An 18,505-nucleotide genomic window follows, 5' to 3' on the forward strand; every position below is an offset into this window, starting at 1 on the left:
CTCGAGTTACGGCAGGTGCTCTCGACTTACGACGGGGACCTCAGGGACCCGCTCTGGTGGCCTCAGGAAAGGCCAGTCCCCATGCGAGTTCCTCGTGGGCCTCTCGGGATTCCTCTCCCGTCGATGCCGGGGCCTAAGACCTTGTGTGGAGTCGGGGCCGGAACCTGAGGATTCCTCTCCAGTGCTGACATGGATCTTGGGGTACTTCTGGAGTCTCCCCAGGGGAGTCAGTCCTCGTCTCGAATGCGGACATGCACTTGCGCTTCCTCCAGAGCGGTAGCAGCAGTGTGACGCAGTCCGCCGCGTGGATCAAAGGATCTATGGTTTTCCCTCGAGTCTTTCCCACGAGGCTTTCCCACGAGGCTTTCCCACAGGGCTGTCCCACGTGCACACGTGGTGGGAGTCGATCCTCGGCTTGAACGTCAAGGCAGTGCAGGGAAAACAGGTTCCTCTGGAATGGACTGACACATCTGGGGGACTCTTGGAATGGTGGCATGACCCTGGAGTTCCTCTCGCCTTTCCTGTGGAGAGCGCCTCCTCTTGAGATGCGACGGGAACGCCGGGAATTCTTTCCCTACGAAACAGGGAAAGGATCCCTCATCTCGAGCTAGGAGGCGGAAACGGGGCTCCCCTGGATGTGTGCGGGACACCACGTGCTTCCTCTCGAGTGGAGACGGGTATGTCGGGGAACTTCTTGAGTTGCAGCAAGGGTGTGAAGGACCCTTTGGAAGTTCCAGTGGTTAGATGTGATTGGCCTCGAGAAGCCTCAGCGGAAATGGGCCTCATCTCGCCTGGAGGGCAAAACCTCCTGGATTTTCTCGAGTTGCGGCAGGTGCTCTCGACTTACGACGGGGACCTCAGGGACCCGCTCTGGTGGCCTCAGGAAAGGCCAGTCCCCATGCGAGTTCCTCGGGGGTGTCTCGGGATTCCTCTCCCGTCGATGCCGGGGCCTAAGACCTTGTGTGGAGTCGGGGCCGGAACCTGAGGATTCCTCTCCAGTGCTGACATGGATCTTGGGGTACTTCTGGAGTCTCCCCAGGGGAGTCAGTCCTCCTCTCGAATGCGGGCATGCACTTGCGCTTTCCTCCAGAGCGGTAGCAGCAGTGTCACGCAGTCCGCCGCGTGGATCAAAGGATCTATGGTTTTCCCTCGAGTCTTTCCCACGAGGCTTTCCCACGAGGCTTTCCCACAGGGCTGTCCCACGTGCACACGTGGTGGGAGTCGATCCTCGGCTTGAACGTCAAGGCAGTGCAGGGAAAACAGGTTCCTCTGGAATGGACTGACACATCTGGGGGACTCTTGGAATGGTGTCACGACCCTGGAGTTCCTCTCGCCTTTCCTGTGGAGAGCGCCTCCTCTTGAGATGCGACGGGAACGCCGGGAATTCTTTCCCTACGAAACAGGGAAAGGATCCCTCATCTCGAGCTAGGAGGCGGAAACGGAGCACCCCTGGATGTGTGCGGGACCCCACGTGCTTCCTCTCGAGTGGAGACGGGTATGTCGGGGAACTTCTTGAGTTGCAGCAACGGTGTGAAGGACCCTTTGGAAGTTCCAGTGGTTAGATATGATTGGCCTCGAGAAGCCTCAGCGGAAATGGGCCTCATCTCGCCTGGAGGGCAAAACCTCCTGGATTTTCTCGAGTTGCGGCAGGTGCTCTCGACTTACGACGGGGACCTCAGGGACCCGCTCTGGTGGCCTCAGGAAAGGCCAGTCCCCATGCGAGTTCCTCGCGGGCCTCTTGGGATTCCTCTCCCGTCGATGCCGGGGCCTAAGACCTTGTGTGGAGTCGGGGCCGGAACCTGAGGATTCCTCTCCAGTGCTGACATGGATCTTGGGGTACTTCTGGAGTCTCCCCAGGGGAGTCAGTCCTCGTCTCGAATGCGGGCATGCACTTGCGCTTCCTCCAGAGCGGTAGCAGCAGTGTCACGCAGTCCGCCGCGTGGATCAAAGGATCTATGGTTTTCCCTCGAGTCTTTCCCACGAGGCTTTCCCACGAGGCTTTCCCACAGGGCTGTCCCACGTGCACACGTGGTGGGAGTCGATCCTCGGCTTGAACGTCAAGGCAGTGCAGGGAAAACAGGTTCCTCTGGAATGGACTGACACATCTGGGGGACTCTTGGAATGGTGGCACGACCCTGGAGTTCCTCTCGCCTTTCCTGTGGAGAGCGCCTCCTCTTGAGATGCGACGGGAACGCCGGGAATTCTTTCCCTACGAAACAGGGAAAGGATCCCTCATCTCGAGCTAGGAGGCGGAAACGGGGCTCCCCTGGATGTGTGCGGGACACCACGTATTTCCTCTCGAGTGGAGACGGGTATGGCGGGGAACTTCTTGAGTTGCAGCAAGGGTGTGAAGGACCCTTTGGAAGTTCCAGTGGTTAGATGTGATTGGCCTCGAGAAGCCTCAGCGGAAATGGGCCTCATCTCGCCTGGAGGGCAAAACCTCCTGGATTTTCTCGAGTTGCGGCAGGTGCTCTCGACTTACGACGTGGACCTCGGGGACCCGCTCTGGTGGCCTCAGGAAAGGGCAGACCCCATGCGAGTTCCTTGGGGGCCTCTCGGGATTCCTCTCCCGTCGATGCCGGGGCCTAACACCTTGTGTGGAGTCGGGGCCGGAACCTGAGGATTCCTCTCCAGTGCTGACATGGATCTTGGGGTACTTCTGGAGTCTCCCCAGGGGAGTCAGTCCTCGTCTCGAATGCGGGCATGCACTTGCGCTTTCCTCCAGAGCGGTAGCAGCAGTGTCACGCAGTCCGCCGCGTGGATCAAAGGATCTATGGTTTTCCCTCGAGTCTTTCCCACGAGGCTTTCCCACGAGGCTTTCCCACAGGGCTGTCCCACGTGCACACGTGGTGGGAGTCGATCCTCGGCTTGAACGTCAAGGCAGTGCAGGGAAAACAGGTTCCTCTGGAATGGACTGACACATCTGGGGGACTCTTGGAATGGTGTCACGACCCTGGAGTTCCTCTCGCCTTTCCTGTGGAGAGCGCCTCCTCTTGAGATGCGACGGGAACGCCGGGAATTCTTTCCCTACGAAACAGGGAAAGGATCCCTCATCTCGAGCTAGGAGGCGGAAACGGAGCACCCCTGGATGTGTGCGGGACCCCACGTGCTTCCTCTCGAGTGGAGACGGGTATGCCGGGGAACTTCTTGAGTTGCAGCAACGGTGTGAAGGACCCTTTGGAAGTTCCAGTGGTTAGATATGATTGGCCTCGAGAAGCCTCAGCGGAAATGGGCCTCATCTCGCCTGGAGGGCAAAACCTCCTGGATTTTCTCGAGTTGCGGCAGGTGCTCTCGACTTACGACGGGGACCTCAGGGACCCGCTCTGGTGGCCTCAGGAAAGGCCAGTCCCCATGCGAGTTCCTCGGGGGCCTCTCGGGATTCCTCTCCCGTCGATGCCGGGGCCTAAGACCTTGTGTGGAGTCGGGGCCGGAACCTGAGGATTCCTCTCCAGTGCTGACATGGATCTTGGGGTACTTCTGGAGTCTCCCCAGGGGAGTCAGTCCTCGTCTCGAATGCGGGCATGCACTTGCGCTTTCCTCCAGAGCGGTAGCAGCAGTGTCACGCAGTCCGCCGCGTGGATCAAAGGATCTATGGTTTTCCCTCGAGTCTTTCCCACGAGGCTTTCCCACGAGGCTTTCCCACAGGGCTGTCCCACGTGCACACGTGGTGGGAGTCGATCCTCGGCTTGAACGTCAAGGCAGTGCAGGGAAAACAGGTTCCTCTGGAATGGACTGACACATCTGGGGGACTCTTGGAATGGTGGCACGACCCTGGAGTTCCTCTCGCCTTTCCTGTGGAGAGCGCCTCCTCTTGAGATGCGCCGGGAATGCCGGGAATTCTTTCCCTACGAAACAGGGAAAGGATCCCTCATCTCGAGCTAGGAGGCGGAAACGGGGCTCCCCTGGATGTGTGCGGGACACCACTTGCTTCCTCTCGAGTGCAGATGGGTATGTCGGGGAACTTCTTGAGTTGCAGCAACGGTGTGAAGGACCCTTTGGAATGTCCAGTGGTTAGATGTGATTGGCTTCGAGAAGCCTCAGCGGAAATGGGCCTCATCTCGCCTGGAGGGCAAAACCTCCTGGATTTTCTCAAGTTGCGGCAGGTGCTCTCGACTTACGACGGGGACCTCAGGGACCCGCTCTGGTGGCCTCAGGAAAGGCCAGTCCCCATGCGAGTTCCTCGGGGGCCTCTCGGGATTCCTCTCCCGTCGATGCCGGGGCCTAAGACCTTGTGTGGAGTCGGGGCCGGAACCTGAGGATTCCTCTCCAGTGCTGACATGGATCTTGGGGTACTTCTGGAGTCTCCCCAGGGGAGTCAGTCTTCGTCTCGAATGCGGGCATGCACTTGCGCTTCCTCCAGAGCGGTAGCAGCAGTGTCACGCAGTCCCCCGCGTGGATCAAAGGATCTATGGTTTTCCCTCGAGTCTTTCGCACGAGGCTTTCCCACGAGGCTTTCCCACAGGGCTGTCCCACGTGCACACGTGGTGGGAGTCGATCCTCGGCTTGAACGTCAAGGCAGTGCAGGGAAAACAGGTTGTTCTGGAATGGACTGACACATCTGGGGGACTCTTGGAATGGTGTCACGACCCTGGAGTTCCTCTCGCCTTTCCTGTGGAGAGCGCCTCCTCTTGAGATGCGACGGGAACGCCGGGAATTCTTTCCCTACGAAACAGGGAAAGGATCCCTCATCTCGAGCTAGGAGGCGGAAACGGGGCTCCCCTGGATGTGTGCGGGACCCCACGTGCTTCCTCTCGAGTGGAGACGGGTATGTCGGGGAACTTCTTGAGTTGCAGCAAGGGTGTGAAGGACCCTTTGGAAGTTCCAGTGGTTAGATGTGATTGGCCTCGAGAAGCCTCAGCGGAAATGGGCCTCATCTCGCCTGGAGGGCAAAACCTCCTGGATTTTCTCGAGTTGCGGCAGGTGCTCTCGACTTACGACGGGGACCTCAGGGACCCGCTCTGGTGGCCTCAGGAAAGGCCAGTCCCCATGCGAGTTCCTTGGGGGTGTCTCGGGATTCCTCTCCCGTCGATGCCGGGGCCTAAGACCTTGTGTGGAGTCGGGGCCGGAACCTGAGGATTCCTCTCCAGTGCTGACATGGATCTTGGGGTACTTCTGGAGTCTCCCCAGGGGAGTCAGTCCTCGTCTCGAATGCGGGCATGCACTTGCGCTTTCCTCCAGAGCGGTAGCAGCAGTGTCACGCAGTCCGCCGCGTGGATCAAAGGATCTATGGTTTTCCCTCGAGTCTTTCCCACGAGGCTTTCCCACAGGGCTGTCCCACGTGCACACGTGGTGGGAGTCGATCCTCGGCTTGAACGTCAAGGCAGTGCAGGGAAAACTGGTTCCTCTGGAATGGACTGACACATCTGGGGGACTCTTGGAATGGTGGCACGACCCTGGAGTTCCTCTCGCCTTTCCTGTGGAGAGCGCCTCCTCTTGAGATGCGACGGGAACGCCGGGAATTCTTTCCCTACGAAACAGGGAAAGGATCCCTCATCTCGAGCTAGGAGGCGGAAACGGGGCTCCCCTGGATGTGTGCGTGACCCCACGTGCTTCCTCTCGAGTGGAGACGGGTATGTCGGGGAACTTCTTGAGTTGCAGCAAGGGTGTGAAGGACCCTTTGGAAGTTCCATTGGTTAGATGTGATTGGCCTCGAGAAGCCTCAGCGGAAATGGGCCTCATCTCGCCTGGAGGGCAAAACCTCCTGGATTTTCTCGAGTTATGGCAGGTGCTCTCGACTTACGACGGGGACCTCAGGGACCCGCTCTGGTGGCCTCAGGAAAGGCCAGTCCCCATGCGAGTTCCTCGGGAGCCTCTCGGGATTCCTCTCCCGTCGATGCCGGGGCCTAAGACCTTGTGTGGAGTCGGGGCCGGAACCTGAGGATTCCTCTCCAGTGCTGACATGGATCTTGGGGTACTTCTGGAGTCTCCCCAGGGGAGTCAGTCCTCGTCTCGAATGCGGGCATGCACTTGCGCTTTCCTCCAGAGCGGTAGCAGCAGTGTCACGCAGTCCGCCGCGTGGATCAAAGGATCTATGGTTTTCCCTCGAGTCTTTCCCACGAGGCTTTCCCACGAGGCTTTCCCACAGGGCTGTCCCACGTGCACACGTGGTGGGAGTCGATCCTCGGCTTGAACGTCAAGGCAGTGCAGGGAAAACAGGTTCCTCTGGAATGGACTGACACATCTGGGGGACTCTTGGAATGGTGTCACGACCCTGGAGTTCCTCTCGCCTTTCCTGTGGAGAGCGCCTCCTCTTGAGATGCGACGGGAACGCCGGGAATTCTTTCCCTACGAAACAGGGAAAGGATCCCTCATCTCGAGCTAGGAGGCGGAAACGGAGCACCCCTGGATGTGTGCGGGACCCCACGTGCTTCCTCTCGAGTGGAGACGGGTATGTCGGGGAACTTCTTGAGTTGCAGCAACGGTGTGAAGGACCCTTTGGAAGTTCCAGTGGTTAGATGTGATTGGCCTCGAGAAGCCTCAGCGGAAATGGGCCTCATCTCGCCTGGAGGGCAAAACCTCCTGGATTTTCTCGAGTTGCGGCAGGTGCTCTCGACTTACGACGGGGACCTCAGGGACCCGCTCTGGTGGCCTCAGGAAAGGCCAGTCCCCATGCGAGTTCCTCGGGGGCCTCTCGGGATTCCTCTCCCGTCGATGCCGGGGCCTAAGACCTTGTGTGGAGTCGGGGCCGGAACCTGAGGATTCCTCTCCAGTGCTGACATGGATCTTGGGGTACTTCTGGAGTCTCCCCAGGGGAGTCAGTCCTCGTCTCGAATGCGGGCATGCACTTGCGCTTTCCTCCAGAGCGGTAGCAGCAGTGTCACGCAGTCCGCCGCGTGGATCAAAGGATCTATGGTTTTCCCTCGAGTCTTTCCCACGAGGCTTTCCCACGAGGCTTTCCCACAGGGCTGTCCCACGTGCACACGTGGTGGGAGTCGATCCTCGGCTTGAACGTCAAGGCAGTGCAGGGAAAACAGGTTCCTCTGGAATGGACTGACACATCTGGGGGACTCTTGGAATGGTGGCACGACCCTGGAGTTCCTCTCGCCTTTCCTGTGGAGAGCGCCTCCTCTTGAGATGCGCCGGGAATGCCGGGAATTCTTTCCCTACGAAACAGGGAAAGGATCCCTCATCTCGAGCTAGGAGGCGGAAACGGGGCTCCCCTGGATGTGTGCGGGACACCACTTGCTTCCTCTCGAGTGCAGATGGGTATGTCGGGGAACTTCTTGAGTTGCAGCAATGGTGTGAAGGACCCTTTGGAATGTCCAGTGGTTAGATGTGATTGGCTTCGAGAAGCCTCAGCGGAAATGGGCCTCATCTCGCCTGGAGGGCAAAACCTCCTGGATTTTCTCAAGTTGCGGCAGGTGCTCTCGACTTACGACGGGGACCTCAGGGACCCGCTCTGGTGGCCTCAGGAAAGGCCAGTCCCCATGCGAGTTCCTCGGGGGCCTCTCGGGATTCCTATCCCGTCGATGCCTGGGCCTAAGACCTTGTGTGGAGTCGGGGCCGGAACCTGAGGATTCCTCTCCAGTGCTGACATGGATCTTGGGGTACTTCTGGAGTCTCCCCAGGGGAGTCAGTCCTCGTCTCGAATGCGGGCATGCACTTGCGCTTCCTCCAGAGCGGTAGCAGCAGTGTCACGCAGTCCGCCGCGTGGATCAAAGGATCTATGGTTTTCCCTCGAGTCTTTCCCACGAGGCTTTCCCACGAGGCTTTCCCACAGGGCTGTCCCACGTGCACACGTGGTGGGAGTCGATCCTCGGCTTGAACGTCAAGGCAGTGCAGGGAAAACAGGTTCCTCTGGAATGGACTGACACATCTGGGGGACTCTTTGAATGGTGGCACGACCCTGGAGTTCCTCTCGCCTTTCCTGTGGAGAGCGCCTCCTATTGAGATGCGACGGGAACGCCGGGAATTCTTTCCCTACGAAACAGGGAAAGGATCCCTCATCTCGAGCTAGGAGGCGGAAACGGGGCTCCCCTGGATGTGTACGGGACCCCACGTACTTCCTCTCGAGTGGAGACGGGTATGGCGGGGAACTTCTTGAGTTGCAGCAAGGGTGTGAAGGACCCTTTGGAAGTTCCAGTGGTTAGATGTGATTGGCCTCGAGAAGCCTCAGCGGAAATGGGCCTCATCTCGCCTGGAGGGCAAAACCTCCTGGATTTTCTCGAGTTGCGGCAGGTGCTCTCGACTTACGACGGGGACCTCGGGGACCCGCTCTGGTGGCCTCAGGAAAGGGCAGTCCCCATGCGAGTTCCTCGGGGGCCTCTCGGGATTCCTCTCCCGTCGATGCCGGGGCCTAACACCTTGTGTGGAGTCGGGGCCGGAACCTGAGGATTCCTCTCCAGTGCTGACATGGATCTTGGGGTACTTCTGGAGTCTCCCCAGGGGAGTCAGTCCTCGTCTCGAATGCGGGCATGCACTTGCGCTTTCCTCCAGAGCGGTAGCAGCAGTGTCACGCAGTCCGCCGCGTGGATCAAAGGATCTATGGTTTTCCCTCGAGTCTTTCCCACGAGGCTTTCCCACGAGGCTTTCCCACAGGGCTGTCCCACGTGCACACGTGGTGGGAGTCGATCCTCGGCTTGAACGTCAAGGCAGTGCAGGGAAAACAGGTTCCTCTGGAATGGACTGACACATCTGGGGGACTCTTGGAATGGTGTCACGACCCTGGAGTTCCTCTCGCCTTTCCTGTGGAGAGCGCCTCCTCTTGAGATGCGACGGGAACGCCGGGAATTCTTTCCCTACGAAACAGGGAAAGGATCCCTCATCTCGAGCTAGGAGGCGGAAACGGAGCACCCCTGGATGTGTGCGGGACCCAACGTGCTTCCTCTCGAGTGGAGACGGGTATGCCGGGGAACTTCTTGAGTTGCAGCAACGGTGTGAAGGACCCTTTGGAAGTTCCAGTGGTTAGATATGATTGGCCTCGAGAAGCCTCAGCGGAAATGGGCCTCATCTCGCCTGGAGGGCAAAACCTCCTGGATTTTCTCGAGTTGCGGCAGGTGCTCTCGACTTACGACGGGGACCTCAGGGACCCGCTCTGGTGGCCTCAGGAAAGGCCAGTCCCCATGCGAGTTCCTCGCGGGCCTCTTGGGATTCCTCTCCCGTCGATGCCGGGGCCTAAGACCTTGTGTGGAGTCGGGGCCGGAACCTGAGGATTCCTCTCCAGTGCTGACATGGATCTTGGGGTACTTCTGGAGTCTCCCCAGGGGAGTCAGTCCTCGTCTCGAATGCGGGCATGCACTTGCGCTTCCTCCAGAGCGGTAGCAGCAGTGTCACGCAGTCCGCCGCGTGGATCAAAGGATCTATGGTTTTCCCTCGAGTCTTTCCCACGAGGCTTTCCCACGAGGCTTTCCCACAGGGCTGTCCCACGTGCACACGTGGTGGGAGTCGATCCTCGGCTTGAACGTCAAGGCAGTGCAGGGAAAACAGGTTCCTCTGGAATGGACTGACACATCTGGGGGACTCTTGGAATGGTGGCACGACCCTGGAGTTCCTCTCGCCTTTCCTGTGGAGAGCGCCTCCTCTTGAGATGCGCCGGGAATGCCGGGAATTCTTTCCCTACGAAACAGGGAAAGGATCCCTCATCTCGAGCTAGGAGGCGGAAACGGGGCTCCCCTGGATGTGTGCGGGACACCACTTGCTTCCTCTCGAGTGCAGATGGGTATGTCGGGGAACTTCTTGAGTTGCAGCAATGGTGTGAAGGACCCTTTGGAATGTCCAGTGGTTAGATGTGATTGGCTTCGAGAAGCCTCAGCGGAAATGGGCCTCATCTCGCCTGGAGGGCAAAACCTCCTGGATTTTCTCAAGTTGCGGCAGGTGCTCTCGACTTACGACGGGGACCTCAGGGACCCGCTCTGGTGGCCTCAGGAAAGGCCAGTCCCCATGCGAGTTCCTCGGGGGCCTCTCGGGATTCCTCTCCCGTCGATGCCGGGGACTAAGACCTTGTGTGGAGTCGGGGCCGGAACCTGAGGATTCCTCTCCAGTGCTGACATGGATCTTGGGGTACTTCTGGAGTCTCCCCAGGGGAGTCAGTCTTCGTCTCGAATGCGGGCATGCACTTGCGCTTCCTCCAGAGCGGTAGCAGCAGTGTCACGCAGTCCGCCGCGTGGATCAAAGGATCTATGGTTTTCCCTCGAGTCTTTCCCACGAGGCTTTCCCACGAGGCTTTCCCACAGGGCTGTCCCACGTGCACACGTGGTGGGAGTCGATCCTCGGCTTGAACGTCAAGGCAGTGCAGGGAAAACAGGTTGTTCTGGAATGGACTGACACATCTGGGGGACTCTTGGAATGGTGTCACGACCCTGGAGTTCCTCTCGCCTTTCCTGTGGAGAGCGCCTCCTCTTGAGATGCGACGGGAACGCCGGGAATTCTTTCCCTACGAAACAGGGAAAGGATCCCTCATCTCGAGCTAGGAGGCGGAAACGGGGCTCCCCTGGATGTGTGCGGGACCCCACGTGCTTCCTCTCGAGTGGAGACGGGTATGTCGGGGAACTTCTTGAGTTGCAGCAAGGGTGTGAAGGACCCTTTGGAAGTTCCAGTGGTTAGATGTGATTGGCCTCGAGAAGCCTCAGCGGAAATGGGCCTCATCTCGCCTGGAGGGCAAAACCTCCTGGATTTTCTCGAGTTGCGGCAGGTGCTCTCGACTTACGACGGGGACCTCAGGGACCCGCTCTGGTGGCCTCAGGAAAGGCCAGTCCCCATGCGAGTTCCTTGGGGGTGTCTCGGGATTCCTCTCCCGTCGATGCCGGGGCCTAAGACCTTGTGTGGAGTCGGGGCCGGAACCTGAGGATTCCTCTCCAGTGCTGACATGGATCTTGGGGTACTTCTGGAGTCTCCCCAGGGGAGTCAGTCCTCGTCTCGAATGCGGGCATGCACTTGCGCTTTCCTCCAGAGCGGTAGCAGCAGTGTCACGCAGTCCGCCGCGTGGATCAAAGGATCTATGGTTTTCCCTCGAGTCTTTCCCACGAGGCTTTCCCACAGGGCTGTCCCACGTGCACACGTGGTGGGAGTCGATCCTCGGCTTGAACGTCAAGGCAGTGCAGGGAAAACAGGTTCCTCTGGAATGGACTGACACATCTGGGGGACTCTTGGAATGGTGGCACGACCCTGGAGTTCCTCTCGCCTTTCCTGTGGAGAGCGCCTCCTCTTGAGATGCGACGGGAACGCCGGGAATTCTTTCCCTACGAAACAGGGAAAGGATCCCTCATCTCGAGCTAGGAGGCGGAAACGGGGCTCCCCTGGATGTGTGCGTGACCCCACGTGCTTCCTCTCGAGTGGAGACGGGTATGTCGGGGAACTTCTTGAGTTGCAGCAAGGGTGTGAAGGACCCTTTGGAAGTTCCATTGGTTAGATGTGATTGGCCTCGAGAAGCCTCAGCGGAAATGGGCCTCATCTCGCCTGGAGGGCAAAACCTCCTGGATTTTCTCGAGTTATGGCAGGTGCTCTCGACTTACGACGGGGACCTCAGGGACCCGCTCTGGTGGCCTCAGGAAAGGCCAGTCCCCATGCGAGTTCCTCGGGAGCCTCTCGGGATTCCTCTCCCGTCGATGCCGGGGCCTAAGACCTTGTGTGGAGTCGGGGCCGGAACCTGAGGATTCCTCTCCAGTGCTGACATGGATCTTGGGGTACTTCTGGAGTCTCCCCAGGGGAGTCAGTCCTCGTCTCGAATGCGGGCATGCACTTGCGCTTTCCTCCAGAGCGGTAGCAGCAGTGTCACGCAGTCCGCCGCGTGGATCAAAGGATCTATGGTTTTCCCTCGAGTCTTTCCCACGAGGCTTTCCCACGAGGCTTTCCCACAGGGCTGTCCCACGTGCACACGTGGTGGGAGTCGATCCTCGGCTTGAACGTCAAGGCAGTGCAGGGAAAACAGGTTCCTCTGGAATGGACTGACACATCTGGGGGACTCTTGGAATGGTGTCACGACCCTGGAGTTCCTCTCGCCTTTCCTGTGGAGAGCGCCTCCTCTTGAGATGCGACGGGAACGCCGGGAATTCTTTCCCTACGAAACAGGGAAAGGATCCCTCATCTCGAGCTAGGAGGCGGAAACGGAGCACCCCTGGATGTGTGCGGGACCCCACGTGCTTCCTCTCGAGTGGAGACGGGTATGTCGGGGAACTTCTTGAGTTGCAGCAACGGTGTGAAGGACCCTTTGGAAGTTCCAGTGGTTAGATGTGATTGGCCTCGAGAAGCCTCAGCGGAAATGGGCCTCATCTCGCCTGGAGGGCAAAACCTCCTGGATTTTCTCGAGTTGCGGCAGGTGCTCTCGACTTACGACGGGGACCTCAGGGACCCGCTCTGGTGGCCTCAGGAAAGGCCAGTCCCCATGCGAGTTCCTCGGGGGCCTCTCGGGATTCTTCTCCCGTCGATGCCGGGGCCTAAGACCTTGTGTGGAGTCGGGGCCGGAACCTGAGGATTCCTCTCCAGTGCTGACATGGATCTTGGGGTACTTCTGGAGTCTCCCCAGGGGAGTCAGTCCTCGTCTCGAATGCGGGCATGCACTTGCGCTTCCTCCAGAGCGGTAGCAGCAGTGTCACGCAGTCCGCCGCGTGGATCAAAGGATCTATGGTTTTCCCTCGAGTCTTTCCCACGAGGCTTTCCACGAGGCTTTCCCACAGGGCTGTCCCACGTGCACACGTGGTGGGAGTTGATCCTCGGCTTGAACGTCAAGGCAGTGCAGGGAAAACAGGTTCCTCTGGAATGGACTGACACATCTGGGGGACTCTTGGAATGGTGTCACGACCCTGGAGTTAGTCTCGCAATTCCTGTGGAGAGCGCCTCCTCTTGAGATGCGACGGGAACGCCGGGAATTCTTTCCCTACGAAACAGGGAAAGGATCCCTCATCTCGAGCTAGGAGGCGGAAACGGGGCTCCCCTGGATGTGTGCGGGACCCCACGTGCTTCCTCTCGAGTGGAGACGGGTATGTCGGGGAACTTCTTGAGTTGCAGCAACGGTGTGAAGGACCCTTTGGAAGTTCCAGTGGTTAGATGTGATTGGCCTCGAGAAGCCTCAGCGGAAATGGGCCTCATCTCGCCTGGAGGGCAAAACCTCCTGGATTTTCTCGAGTTGCGGCAGGTGCTCTCGACTTACGACGGGGACCTCAGGGACCCGCTCTGGTGGCCTCAGGAAAGGCCAGTCCCCATGCGAGTTCCTCGGGGGTGTCTCGGGATTCCTCTCCCGTCGATGCCGGGGCCTAAGACCTTGTGTGGAGTCGGGGCCGGAACCTGAGGATTCCTCTCCAGTGCTGACATGGATCTTGGGGTACTTCTGGAGTCTCCCCAGGGGAGTCAGTCCTTGTCTCGAATGCGGGTATGCACTTGCGCTTTCCTCCAGAGCGGTAGCAGCAGTGTCACGCAGTCCGCCGCGTGGATCAAAGGATCTATGGTTTTCCCTCGAGTCTTTCCCACGAGGCTTTCCCACAAGGCTGTACCACGTGCACACGTGGTGGGAGTCGATCCTCGGCTTGAACGTCAAGGCAGTGCAGGGAAAACAGGTTCCTCTGGAATGGACTGACACATCTCGGGGACTCTTGGAATGGTGGCACGACCCTGGAGTTCCTCTCGCCTTTCCTGTGGAGAGCGCCTCCTCTTGAGATGCGACGGGAACGCCGGGAATTCTTTCCCTACGAAACAGGGAAAGGATCCCTCATCTCGAGCTAGGAGGCGGAAACGGGGCTCCCCTGGATGTGTGCGGGACCCCACGTGCTTCCTCTCGAGTGCAGATGGGTATGTCGGGGAACTTCTTGAGTTGCAGCAAGGGTGTGAAGGACCCTTTGGAAGTTCCAGTGGTTAGATGTGATTGGCCTCGAGAAGCCTCAGCGGAAATGGGCCTCATCTCGCCTGGAGGGCAAAACCTCCTGGATTTTCTCGAGTTACGGCAGGTGCTCTCGACTTACGACGGGGACCTCAGGGACCCGCTCTGGTGGCCTCAGGAAAGGCCAGTCCCCATGCGAGTTCCTCGGGGGCCTCTCGGGATTCCTCTCCCATCGATGCCGGGGCCTAAGACCTTGTGTGGAGTCGGGGCCGGAACCTGAGGATTCCTCTCCAGTGCTGACATGGATCTTGGGGTACTTCTGGAGTCTCCCCAGGGGAGTCAGTCCTCGTCTCGAATGCGGGCATGCACTTGCGCTTCCTCCAGAGCGGTAGCAGCAGTGTCACGCAGTCCGCCGCGTGGATCAAAGGATCTATGGTTTTCCCTTGAGTCTTTCCCACGAGGCTTTCCCACGAGGCTTTCCCACAGGGCTGTCCCACGTGCACACGTGGTGGGAGTCGATCCTCGGCTTGAACGTCAAGGCAGTGCAGGGAAAACAGGTTCCTCTGGAATGGACTGACACATCTGGGGGACTCTTGGAATGGTGTCACGACCCTGGAGTACCTCTCGCCTTTCCTGTGGAGAGCGCCTCCTCTTGAGATGCGACGGGAACGCCGGGAATTCTTTCCCTACGAAACAGGGAAAGGATCCCTCATCTCGAGCTAGGAGGCGGAAACGGGGCTCCCCTGGATGTGTGCGGGACACCACGTGCTTCCTCTCGAGTGCAGACGGGTATGTCGGGGAACTTCTTGAGTTGCAGCAAGGGTGTGAAGGACCCTTTGGAAGTTCCAGTGGTTAGATGTGATTGGCCTCGAGAAGCCTCAGCGGAAATGGGCCTCATCTCGCCTGGAGGGCAAAACCTCCTGGATTTTCTCGAGTTGCGGCAGGTGCTCTCGACTTACGACGGGGACCTCAGGGACCCGCTCTGGTGGCCTCAGGAAAGGCCAGTCCCCATGCGAGTTCCTCGGGGGCCTCTCGGGATTCCTCTCCCGTCGATGCCGGGGCCTAAGACCTTGTGTGGAGTCGGGGCCGGAACCTGAGGATTCCTCTCCAGTGCTGACATGGATCTTGGGGTACTTCTGGAGTCTCCCCAGGGGAGTCAGTCCTCGTCTCGAATGCGGGCATGCACTTGCGCTTTCCTCCAGAGCGGTAGCAGCAGTGTCACGCAGTCCGCCGCGTGGATCAAAGGATCTATGGTTTTCCCTCGAGTCTTTCCCACGAGTCTTTCCCACGAGGCTTTCCCACAGGGCTGTCCCACGTGCACACGTGGTGGGAGTCGATCCTCGGCTTGAACGTCAAGGCAGTGCAGGGAAAACAGGTTCCTCTGGAATGGACTGACACATCTGGGGGACTCTTGGAATGGTGGCACGACCCTGGAGTTCCTCTCGCCTTTCCTGTGGAGAGCGCCTCCTCTTGAGATGCGCCGGGAATGCCGGGAATTCTTTCCCTACGAAACAGGGAAAGGATCCCTCATCTCGAGCTAGGAGGCGGAAACGGGGCTCCCCTGGATGTGTGCGGGACACCACTTGCTTCCTCTCGAGTGCAGATGGGTATGTCGGGGAACTTCTTGAGTTGCAGCAATGGTGTGAAGGACCCTTTGGAATGTCCAGTGGTTAGATGTGATTGGCTTCGAGAAGCCTCAGCGGAAATGGGCCTCATCTCGCCTGGAGGGCAAAACCTCCTGGATTTTCTCAAGTTGCGGCAGGTGCTCTCGACTTACGACGGGGACCTCAGGGACCCGCTCTGGTGGCCTCAGGAAAGGCCAGTCCCCATGCGAGTTCCTCGGGGGCCTCTTGGGATTCCTCTCCCGTCGATGCCTGGGCCTAAGACCTTGTGTGGAGTCGGGGCCGGAACCTGAGGATTCCTCTTCAGTGCTGACATGGATCTTGGGGTACTTCTGGAGTCTCCCCAGGGGAGTCAGTCCTCGTCTCGAATGCGGGCATGCACTTGCGCTTCCTCCAGAGCGGTAGCAGCAGTGTCACGCAGTCCGCCGCGTGGATCAAAGGATCTATGGTTTTCCCTCGAGTCTTTCCCACGAGGCTTTCCCACGAGGCTTTCCCACAGGGCTGTCCCACGTGCACACGTGGTGGGAGTCGATCCTCGGCTTGAACGTCAAGGCAGTGCAGGGAAAACAGGTTCCTCTGGAATGGACTGACACATCTGGGGGACTCTTGGAATGGTGTCACGACCCTGGAGTACCTCTCGCCTTTCCTGTGGAGAGCGCCTCCTCTTGAGATGCGACGGGAACGCCGGGAATTCTTTCCCTACGAAACAGGGAAAGGATCCCTCATCTCGAGCTAGGAGGCGGAAACGGGGCTCCCCTGGATGTGTGCGGGACACCACGTGCTTCCTCTCGAGTGCAGACGGGTATGTCGGGGAACTTCTTGAGTTGCAGCAAGGGTGTGAAGGACCCTTTGGAAGTTCCAGTGGTTAGATGTGATTGGCCTCGAGAAGCCTCAGCGGAAATGGGCCTCATCTCGCCTGGAGGGCAAAACCTCCTGGATTTTCTCGAGTTGCGGCAGGTGCTCTCGACTTACGACGGGGACCTCAGGGACCCGCTCTGGTGGCCTCAGGAAAGGCCAGTCCCCATGCGAGTTCCTCGGGGGCCTCTCGGGATTCCTCTCCCGTCGATGCCGGGGCCTAAGACCTTGTGTGGAGTCGGGGCCGGAACCTGAGGATTCCTCTCCAGTGCTGACATGGATCTTGGGGTACTTCTGGAGTCTCCCCAGGGGAGTCAGTCCTCGTCTCGAATGCGGGCATGCACTTGCGCTTTCCTCCAGAGCGGTAGCAGCAGTGTCACGCAGTCCGCCGAGTGGATCAAAGGATCTATGGTTTTCCCTCGAGTCTTTCCCACGAGGCTTTCCCACGAGGCTTTCCCACAGGGCTGTCCCACGTGCACACGTGGTGGGAGTCGATCCTCGGCTTGAACGTCAAGGCAGTGCAGGGAAAACAGGTTCCTCTGGAATGGACTGACACATCTGGGGGACTCTTGGAATGGTGGCACGACCCTGGAGTTCCTCTCGCCTTTCCTGTGGAGAGCGCCTCCTCTTGAGATGCGCCGGGAATGCCGGGAATTCTTTCCCTACGAAACAGGGAAAGGATCCCTCATCTCGAGCTAGGAGGCGGAAACGGGGCTCCCCTGGATGTGTGCGGGACACCACTTGCTTCCTCTCGAGTGCAGATGGGTATGTCGGGGAACTTCTTGAGTTGCAGCAATGGTGTGAAGGACCCTTTGGAATGTCCAGTGGTTAGATGTGATTGGCTTCGAGAAGCCTCAGCGGAAATGGGCCTCATCTCGCCTGGAGGGCAAAACCTCCTGGATTTTCTCAAGTTGCGGCAGGTGCTCTCGACTTACGACGGGGACCTCAGGGACCCGCTCTGGTGGCCTCAGGAAAGGCCAGTCCCCATGCGAGTTCCTCGGGGGCCTCTCGGGATTCCTCTCCCGTCGATGCCTGGGCCTAAGACCTTGTGTGGAGTCGGGGCCGGAACCTGAGGATTCCTCTCCAGTGCTGACATGGATCTTGGGGTACTTCTGGAGTCTCCCCAGGGGAGTCAGTCCTCGTCTCGAATGCGGGCATGCACTTGCGCTTCCTCCAGAGCGGTAGCAGCAGTGTCACGCAGTCCGCCGCGTGGATCAAAGGATCTATGGTTTTCCCTCGAGTCTTTCCCACGAGGCTTTCCCACGAGGCTTTCCCACAGGGCTGTCCCACGTGCACACGTGGTGGGAGTCGATCCTCGGCTTGAACGTCAAGGCAGTGCAGGGAAAACAGGTTCCTCTGGAATGGACTGACACATCTGGGGGACTCTTGGAATGGTGTCACGACCCTGGAGTACCTCTCGCCTTTCCTGTGGAGAGCGCCTCCTCTTGAGATGCGACGGGAACGCCGGGAATTCTTTCCCTACGAAACAGGGAAAGGATCCCTCATCTCGAGCTAGGAGGCGGAAACGGGGCTCCCCTGGATGTGTGCGGGACACCACGTGCTTCCTCTCGAGTGCAGACGGGTATGTCGGGGAACTTCTTGAGTTGCAGCAAGGGTGTGAAGGACCCTTTGGAAGTTCCAGTGGTTAGATGTGATTGGCCTCGAGAAGCCTCAGCGGAAATGGGCCTCATCTCGCCTGGAGGGCAAAACCTCCTGGATTTTCTCGAGTTGCGGCAGGTGCTCTCGACTTACGACGGGGACCTCAGGGACCCGCTCTGGTGGCCTCAGGAAAGGCCAGTCCCCATGCGAGTTCCTCGGGGGCCTCTCGGGATTCCTCTCCCGTCGATGCCGGGGCCTAAGACCTTGTGTGGAGTCGGGGCCGGAACCTGAGGATTCCTCTCCAGTGCTGACATGGATCTTGGGGTACTTCTGGAGTCTCCCCAGGGGAGTCAGTCCTCGTCTCGAATGCGGGCATGCACTTGCGCTTTCCTCCAGAGCGGTAGCAGCAGTGTCACGCAGTCCGCCGCGTGGATCAAAGGATCTCTGGTTTTCCCTCGAGTCTTTCCCACGAGGCTTTCCCACGAGGCTTTCCCACAGGGCTGTCCCACGTGCACACGTGGTGGGAGTCGATCCTCGGCTTGAACGTCAAGGCAGTGCAGGGAAAACAGGTTCCTCTGGAATGGACTGACACATCTGGGGGACTCTTGGAATGGTGGCACGACCCTGGAGTTCCTCTCGCCTTTCCTGTGGAGAGCGCCTCCTCTTGAGATGCGCCGGGAAT

Source organism: Ovis canadensis, chromosome 20 (assembly GCF_042477335.2).
Source record: "Ovis canadensis isolate MfBH-ARS-UI-01 breed Bighorn chromosome 20, ARS-UI_OviCan_v2, whole genome shotgun sequence".
Classification (NCBI taxonomy): Eukaryota; Metazoa; Chordata; class Mammalia; order Artiodactyla; family Bovidae; genus Ovis; species Ovis canadensis.